Genomic DNA, 10,044 nt, shown 5'->3' on the forward strand with positions numbered 1-10,044 from the left:
AACTCATGCACCTGCAGTGTCTTCTTCTGTTTATCTTTATTTTTCTTGGGAACCTGTCTTGGCCGCATAGGATTCGGCCTAGGTGATTTTGGCACTGTTGCGGGCACCTCCATAGCCAAAAATTCAAGGGCACTCCCTTAAGAGGCCATAGTGCCTTTCGCGCTTGCGGTTTCTACGGGTGCATACATGAGGCTATTAAGGAGCTCTTGGGTTTCCTTAAGTAACCTGTCAAACAATGAATTGGCCACCAAATCCTCAAAAAATGGAGGGTTTGTGTGAAACTGATAGCATGGCACATAAGCTCTTAGGATGGAAAGTGTCTCTCATTGGGTGACCATATGTAATTTATAGGAAATTTTAAATTCAATCCGACCATTCCCCCCAAAATCTGCTCATAAATGATAGATTGACAGTAGATTTTCAAAGATCTCTCTCTTAAATTCAGCCTTAAATGCCGCCCCCCACTCCTCTTAACCATTTTCTCACTGTCAACTCATGAACAATGATAGTAACGGTCACTTTCTGGCTGCCCTGCACGGTCTCTCCTCCTATAGCGCAACTCCCTTCGTGCTTCTTCTAATGCTGTGAGATTCTTCCATTCCGTATAGTCCCCCATTCACACAGCTCTACAACCCAAGCAGTGTAGTTTATAGTCCCCTGCCTCCTTTCAGCTTGTTGGAGCGCTAAGACTGTGCTCTTGTCATATAGTCATCTAGCTGGATCCCCAGTGTATGGATTCAATCGACTGCCATTTACCTTTCTCGGAGATGGATCTCCCTTCAATTTCACCAGCTGAACTGCTCCACCATCGATAATCTCCTTGATCACATATGGCCCCAGCCAATGCATCTAAAATTTTCTTGGAAATTTGTCAAACTTGCTAAAATATAATAAAACTAAATCATTTACCTTGAAGGTGCACAATTTTATGTGCCAATCATGCCATGCCTTTTCGTGTGCCTTCTAAACTTGTTGATGGAATCCAACCAAAAATATGTCTTCCTCCAGCTCTGTCAGCTGCGCAAGCCTTTCTTCTAAATCTCTGTGGTCCACCATTCCTGTGAACACCACTATCCGTAGACTAGGCACAATGTACTCCATCAGCATCACAACTTCTATGCCATAGAACAATCACAAAGGTGTCTGTCCAGTCAGCTTCTTACAAGTAGTTCTATAAGTCCATAACATCGCTGGTACACGCACGTCCCAATCATTCCTCTGCATATTGCAAACCTTTGTCAATACCTTCTCCAATATCTTATTAAACGCTTCCACTGTCCAATTAGCTTGAGGGTGATATGGCATGCTCTTTTGATGATAAACTTGGATTCCTTCGTCAACGAGGTGATCGTTTCATTAAGGAAATGTGTACTGTAATCGCTCATCAAAATATTTGGGCAACCAAACCTAGTCAGCACATATTCAAATAGGAACTTTGCTGATGTCTCCCCCATACAATCCTTTATAGGCTGCACCTCCACCCATTTGGTTAAATACTCGATCACGATGATGATATACCATGCACCCGTCTTCTTTCTTGGAGGCTGAATCGGTCCTGCAAATTCAATTTCCCACTTTTCAAATGGCTGCAATGACACTTGCAAATTCAGAGGTAGCTCATCCCTCCGTGATGGCTTGCCTGTCCTTTGACATGCATCGCATGCCTTACAATAAGATTTGGAATCCTTATGCACTTTGGGCCACCACAACCCACTGCGTAAAATATTATGCGTTGTTGCTTTTCCTACATAATGGCCTCTCGTAACCCCTCCATGAGCTTAAGTTAGGATGCTACTTCATTCATACTTAGGAACATAACGTTGCAATATCTCATCCGCTACCATATTATACAAGTGACCTACAATAATAGAAAAATCTCTTGTGCGCACCACCAATTCCATCTTTTGTTGGCTGGTGTACCCTTCTAGAGCCGTTCCTGTAGTTGGAAAGTGTATGATGTCTGCAAAATGATTATCTATTACGTGCACCGCAAAGAGTTGTGCATCAAGTAGTCCTTCCTCCAGATAAGTGGGCTCCTCACCTATTTCAATGCATGATAGATGATCTGGTCCTGCATTCAATTGCCCTGGCTTCACAATGACTTCGAAATAATATTCTTGAAACAATAATAGCCATCTGCATATTTTCCCCACCAACACAGGCTTGTTGACCAGGTACTTTAATGCATAATGGTATGTATACATCTTAAAGTGTCCACCTAGAAAGTAGTGTCTGAACTTCTGGAGCATGTACACCATAGCCAAACCTTTGTGCTCTGTCATCGAATACTTCTTCTTAGCCTTAGATAACTTCCTCGTTGCGAATGCGATATGTGATCCAACTCTCGCTCACCGGCCTTTGTCAGTACTGCTCCCAACGTAATACAAGAGGCATCCACATGCACATGAAAGTCCTTCTTCCAATCTAGGAAGACGAGGATCGGTGCGGTGACCATCTTCTCTTTTAACACATCCAAGCTCTCCTAACATTCTTCATTCCAACTGAATGTATCATCCTTCTTCAACAGTTTTTCCATTGGCGCGGTAATCTGGGCATAACTCTTGATGAAATTTCGGTAATAAACAGTATGCCCCAGCGTTGCGCGTAGCTGTTTGACACTTCTTAGTGTCTCCAAATTGATTATAACCATGATCTTAGCTGTATCGACCATTAAACCTTGTCTTCATAATACATGACCTAGCAAGATTTCCAAGGGAACACAAAACAAACATTTCTTCAAATTTAACATGATCTGATACCTCTGGCATGTATCCAACATCAAGCATAAACTAGCTACATGGCGTTTCTCCAGCCCAAACAACTTCCAATAGTCAAAGTATACCTCAAAGAACTTGTGAATGAAGTCCTTGAACACTGCGATGACTACGCGTGAAAAGATCGTCGGCGCATTCTTCAGTCCAAAAGGCATTATAGTACATTGAAAGCATCCCCATTCAGTCATGAAGATCATCTTACTCCTATCTTTCGGCGTAATATTGATCTCATGGTACCTCTAGAACCCATCAATGAATGAATATGCTTCTTGTCCTCCTACATTATCCAATACTTCATTGGTGAACGAAGTCGGAAAAGGATCATGCATGCAAGCGTCATTAAACTTCCTGAGATCTATGCATGTCCTTATTTCATCCTTCTGCTTCCTTCCCTAAACTACCATAGGACTTACTTAGTTGGACTCCTCCACTGGTTCAATGATTTCTGCCGCTAACATTTTATCCAACTCCAAACAGACCCTTTCTTTATATTTAGGATTAAGGTGATATGGCCTTTGCTTCACAGGCTTCACACCTGGTTTCAATGTTATCCTCATTACTCCTAAATCGCCTATTATCCCTTTCAAGTCTGAAAACTTTTTAGGGAACAAATATTGGTACTTGCGGAGCAATTCCACGACCTTATCCGCTGTAGCATCCTCCCAGTAGTCCCCTATCTTCGAAAACTTTGGCTCCGTCTCTGTCCCAATGTTTACTTGTCTTATTTTCAGCAGCGCAGTGATGTCAGGATTCTCTAACTATGGCCCCTCCACTTCATAGTGACCTTCTATTCCTGGGATATTAATGTTCCTTAGATCCTCCTCTTCTTCTTCAGTAGTCACATGGTGGCACTCCAACGCATGACGTAGTTGGGTGGTCCAATTTGGTTGAATCAAGTCTAAGGGATCCTATGGGATTCTAAAGATCAATGCTTTGACCTCCTATAGTGCTTCATCAATGCACTCGAAGCTGTCTTCAAAGCTAAATGTCATCAGGAATCCCTAACTCAAAATATCACATTCATGTGTGCCATGGCAGAGCTCTGTCACTAAGTACCAATTCATAGGTATTACATCCAAGGTGTGATAGACCAGATGCACCCACTTCGGTTGTAGTTATCCTCCATAAGTATTGGTCCATTTGGCTAACTGATTGCGTGGATCACTCCTCCCATCATATTTATCTATCACTCGCACCTTTGGGCGACCAAAACACACCCTCATTAGTGTTCTGGATTTGCGCCATCCATCGAAATTGCCTTTATGCATACCCCACCATCTGGCAAGTGTAGTGCGCAACACCAAGTCCAAGGCTTGGAAGTGATGCGTCTCTGACACTTCCTTTTCAAATGCATCCATAAATTTATCAAAATCAGTTAAACCATCATAATAAGGTAGACTTCTTACCTCCGACGATATGCATTGCAACGATTTGGTCATCATGTTACATCGTAGCGTAGACACTTCATGCAATCTATTCTACCAGTGTTCCAATTCCTCATCTGAATCTGATGTGCAAGAGCTTTTTTGGTCCCATGAAATATGTCCATTTGCTATTGGATTCACCCAATATCGATCTCGTGTCATTATGTTATAAATTTGGTCGAAATCATCGTCACTTTCATAATCGCAGACCGGTTCAATATAGCACGGTACTTATGTAGGTTCCAATGGTACTACAACATAGAGCGATTTTATTTCAAATGACATCGTCCACTTCTTCAAATTGAGTACCCCATTCATGTCGATAGCCCAAGTGATCCCTAGGAGTGTGGGGTACGGATTGCTGTCATTGACAATCTCTATTACTTTGAAATCCGCAAATGTGCTCACGCCTTCAATATCGACTGTTACTCCTTGCAATCTTCCCATGGGGATGATCTTTTGTTGATTGTCCATCCTCAATTGAATAGGAGACCACTGCAGTGCAGGTCTCCCCATTCTCTCCCGTGTTTGTTTCGGTAAAACATTCACATCTGACCTGTTGTACCTTAAGAAACCAATTTCCTGGCTGTATAGAAATTGTGCTTAAGAAATTAATGATTATAATGATTGTCACTTGTTTATCACTTAATTATATATTGTTTTCTCAAATGAAGGACCTAGGAAATCTGGTTCTTGACCCTTAATACTTAGCTGACAAGAAAACATCAGAATGCCATTTACTTGTTGAATACAAATGATGAATGAAGAAGGATTGAATAAGTCACAGACAATATGTTGTTTTACATAGGATCTACTATCTGTGACATTGGGAGAAGTTATAGATAATATGTTGTTTTACACAAAAACTATTATTTGTAACTTAGAATAATTGCAGAGATGGGAACTTCAAGTATAGGAGCGCTCTTTTAAGGGATTTTAACTTTATTTACACAAGCAAATAAAACCTGCAACTTCAATTACTATACTTAAAGGAAGAAAACATAAGATGATACATAATATAGAAGACAAAAATCATACCCAACAACGTATGAAAAACTTATGATTCTTCATTAATCAACAATTGTATCAGGAATTCAGTAGCTTAGTCTCCAGGTTCTCTAAAATTCGAACCGTTTCTCTGTAAATTTCCCTCTTTTTATACATTATAAGACAGTTGGCGATCACCAAAACTGTCAAACTGCTTAACTAGTTTCCTAACTGTCTAGAGTAAAAATTATTACATAACATTACATAGAGGGTAAAATACACCTCATTCTAAAGAACACAGAATAACTGGAAGTAACACAAGTTAGAAAATTATGATGAGTGTTAGCTTTTTCAGCATTGTCATTTGGTTGCTGATTTTCTCTGCAGATGCTTCAATAATAATTAAACTTTTTTAATCATAATAAACTATATTTGAGTCAAACGCCGCGTGTGGACATGGGCTTACGTTTGTATTAGGCGCATTTCGATTGGCCAAAACACAAGAAAACCCGACCAATAACCTTTCTTTGGAGTTTTAGTCATCTATCACTAATTTTGATTATTTCTCTTAAACAACATAATCAACTAATTTACACAGAACATTAGTTTACCATGGAACTAAAAAGGATTACAATCTGATTCATAAACCTGTCGGGTTTGCCTTAGCTATATGTGAACCGTTCAATCACTTATTCAATCAACGGTTCAATTCTTCGGAAGTCATGTGACTTTAGACCTGTTTGAAATAAACCTTATCAAGTCTGCCTTTTCAATGCTCTGTTGACTCTCATACGAACCCGATGGGAAATATATACCACCAGTTAATAATCTATCGGGTCTGACTTTAGCACTAAAACTCGATCATTTCTTAACCCAATATCCGTCAGATCTGTGGCTTGTTGATCAAACAACCCAGATCTTCTTGCAAGTACACGATCGCATCGGATCTTCGAAACAAACCCATTCTAGTTAACTTTTTTGATTATCGTTGGATCTGTTGCTTGTTGATCAATGTCCTAGATTTTCTCACAATTTTACATTTAAATCCACCCCGTTAATCAAACAAAATACTTCATTTCTTTTAGACTTTGTGGGGTTAAAGAATATAAGGAAACTACATTGAGGTTGAACCCCCGCAATAATTCTAGGCCACACGTTGTGGTCAACCATGCTCACATCATGGTCAACTATTGGGGTTGAGCCTTAATTAGTCTTTGTGCTTATTGTTTCCCTACAACACACCTCATCATACTCATCAAGCTATCACCAGATCACGCCTCTTAAACATTCATGGCCTTTAAACAATGGTTTGATTTTTCATTTCTTTTGATTTTTATTTCGCTTTGTGATAAAACTGAAAATAAGACAAAAATAAAAATGGAAGCTACAACATCTGGCTCCACCTGGGGATAGTGCTTTTGCCACAAAAGCACTAAGAACTGCAGATCAGTGCCTTCACCTCAGGCTTGGAGTCATATATTGCAACCAATTCAAATTCTATGGAATTTGTACATTGAATTCACTCTGGTATCTACAATGATAAGATGCTTATGCTTAAGAACTGGAAGTAATGCTTGAGGTATTGCCCATTGATAGGCAGCTGTAGAGTTTCACCGTCAAGATTCTCAAGAAGGAAAGTGTTATTGGACCTTACTTCAACAATTCTAAAAGGACCATACCAGAGAGGATCAAACTTCCCATGCTTACCTTTATCTTCTCTTCTGGTATCCCATCTTAATACTAGATCTGCAACTTTAAAGTCAATCTCCTTGGATTTTCTGTCAAAAATACTTTTCATATTTGACTGATACACAATCAAGTTGTCTCTTACCTTGCCCCTGTTCTCACTTATCTCCACTACTTTATTCATTATTCTTATCAAAGCATTTGGTTCTTCTTTCGCCTCCTAAATCATTGCAATCACAGGCTTCACAAGTTGACTTGGAAATAGAGCCTGAGTTCCATATACTAATTCAAAAGGTGATTTTCCTGTAGATCTTCTTGTAGTCACTCTAGCAGCCCATAGAGAAAACTTTAACTTAGAATCCCAGTCTTTTTGGTTCTCTGCAATAGTTTTCTTAAGGATCTTCATCAAAGTTTTGTTAGTGGATTCAGCTAATCCATTTCCCTATGGATGATAAGTTGTTGAATGAGACAAAATGACATTATACTTTTGACAAAAAGAAATAAACTTACTTGAATTAAAGACTTGAGCATTATCTATTATGATTTTGATGGGGCATCCAAATCTGCTGAAAATATTCTCCTCTAAGAACTTCATCACCACTTGATCATTTTCCCTCTTAGTAGGTATAGCTTCTACCCACTTGGTGAAGTAATCAGTAGTTGTGAGAACCCACTTGTGTTGTCCACTTGAAGGTGGGTTAATCTCTCCAACAAAGTCCAATCCCCATTATCTGAATGGTTCCTCTATGAAGACTGGGATCAAAGGCAAGGGAGCTAACCTCTTCTTCTCAGAAAAAAGCTGACACTTTAGACAGCTTCTGACAAACTTAAAATTATCACCAAATAAAGTAGGCCAATAAAATCCTGTCTGAAGGATATTATGTGTAGTAACTTTCCAATTGTAATGTCCTCCACATAACCCCTCATGATGATCTTTGATTACCTCTGTAAACTCATCTTCTATTAAACATAGCAATAAAAGTCCTATAGGATCCTTCCAGTATAATCTGCGTTCCACAATCACATATAGCTGTGCTTTGATATTTAATGCTCTATACTTTGTTCTATCCAAGGATTTGGGATAGGAGAGGTAACACAAATAATGAATTATATGCTTGTACCATTCCGAACATAAAAATTTATACCTGTTATTCATACCTGCATCTAGCTTTTCTTCATTTTCTTCAGTTGTTCCTTCATCCACAGGAGTCAGCAAGTTGATACCCAATGCTTGAAAGTTCAACTTTGTAATAATTTTTGCCAATCCTTGCCCTTTCACTAACTTTGTGGGTTTTGTGTCCAAGTCATACTCTTGGATATTGGCTATCCATTTTCCTCTTTTGCCTTCTACATCTCCCTATACTAGCACATCTTTTACTGTAGCATTTGGCACATAGGCAATGATATGTGACTGCAACACATAAGTTCTAAAGGTTTTTAGGGCTTTTACCAAATAATACACCTATTTTTCAAGAATATTATACTTTAGCTCAGCATCCCTGAGAATCTTGCTGAAGAATGCAACAGGTTGCTCCTTCTCTTCATCATTCTTCTGTAGTAAGACAACAACTATTGAAGTCGATGATGTGAATGAAAAAACTTGGAAAGGCTTTTGATAATCAGGGCTGATTAGGACTGGAGTTGCCTGCAATGCTTCTTTAATCCTAGAAAATGATTCTCTAGCTTCCCTGGTCCAATGCACTTCATTCTCCTTCTTCAGCATATTAGTAATTTCTTTTACAATTTCTGCATAATTGGACACAAATCTCCTTAAGAAGTTTATTTTTCCCAGGAACTTTTGAATATCCTTTTTACTCCTTGGCAGTGGTATTTTTTGCACAGCTTGTACTCTTGCTGGGTCTATCTTCACTCCATCTCTAGAAACAATATGCCCCAATAGTTTGCCCTCTTCCAGAGCAAAGATGGATTTCTTGGGATTTAAGGAAAGCCCAAATCTTCTACATTTTTCAAAAGTATTTTTTCATATGCTCCAGATGTTCTTCATCAGACTTTGAGAAAACAGTAATATCATCCAAATATATTACTACAAACTTATCTCCCACAAAAGCAATGTCCATAGCCCTCTGAAATGTAGCACCTGCGTTCATCAATCCAAAAGGCATTCTGGCATACATAAAGGTCCCCCAGGGAGTTGTGAATGTTGTCTTCTTCTGATCTTCTCTATCCATAACCACCTGGTTATACCCAGAGAATCCATCCAGCATTGACATTCTAAAAGATCCTGTTACCTTCTGCAGCACATGATCCATCTTAGGCAATGGATAATTGTCTTTCAAGGAATCCCTGTTAAGATTTATGAAGTCCACACATAACCTTATGTCTCCATTTTCCCTTGTTACATGCACTAAATTAGCTACCCAATCAGAGTATTTGAGTGGAACTATTATTTTGGCATCAAGCAATTTTTTTACCTCTTTTTCAATTGATGGAAGAAGCTGAGGATTTATCTATCTAAGCTTCAGTTTAAAGGGCTTAATTCCCTCCTTCAAGGGGATCTTATGCTGAATAATATTTACATCATATGCTTTGAGATCCTCATAGGACCATGCAAATACATCAACATAGTCCTTGAAAAGTTTAATATATCCCTCTTGATAATTAGTTGAAACTCCACTGAATAATTTGACTAGCCTGGGTTTCTCCTGAGTTCCAATATTATGATCTTGAATGTGTTCATCTTGTGAAATTTTCCCTGAGTCAACAACCACATCATTGGGTTAAAAAGAATTTCAAGAGGGATAAGCCCCTATGGCATAATATTATCTTTCAATTGAAAAACTTTTTGATTAGCTATTGAATATTTTAAACCACTAACTTCTGCAACTTCTATTGTTTCATCTTCATCCTGATCAATTTCTATGCCTTGAAACTCTTCAACCATAGTAAAAAACTCTTTAATCTGCTCATCATCTTCAAAATCTTACCAATGTTTAACATTATCAGGAACAGAAGGTCTATGCCTCATTTGTACCTCATACCTTAGTTTTGGATTAATAGGAGGCCTGAAAGTACTAGCAGCCACAACCAATGAATCTTCTAATCTATTCCCATACCTTGGAATAAAATGGATATTAAAAGCTTCAAAAAAGTTCTCAACCAAATCCCAGACTTAATTTATGTATGCCCTAAGCCTAGGGTGTTTTTTTTTACAG

General features: G+C 38.7%; 1 non-coding gene across 1 annotated transcript; it reads right to left on the reverse strand.

Moving 5' to 3' along the window:
* Positions 1 to 9,344: 9,344 nt before the first annotated feature.
* On the reverse strand, positions 9,345 to 9,419 carry LOC149196012 (small nucleolar RNA SNORD36). The gene has a single exon (XR_016255209.1). It is a non-coding gene; the product is annotated as a small nucleolar RNA SNORD36 (small nucleolar RNA).
* Between the last annotated feature and the right edge of the window lie 625 nt (positions 9,420 to 10,044).

This window comes from Pinus tabuliformis, chromosome 2_2 (assembly GCF_031772625.1).
Source record: "Pinus tabuliformis cultivar Carrire ecotype Pingquan chromosome 2_2, CPIR1, whole genome shotgun sequence".
Classification (NCBI taxonomy): Eukaryota; Viridiplantae; Streptophyta; class Pinopsida; order Pinales; family Pinaceae; genus Pinus; species Pinus tabuliformis.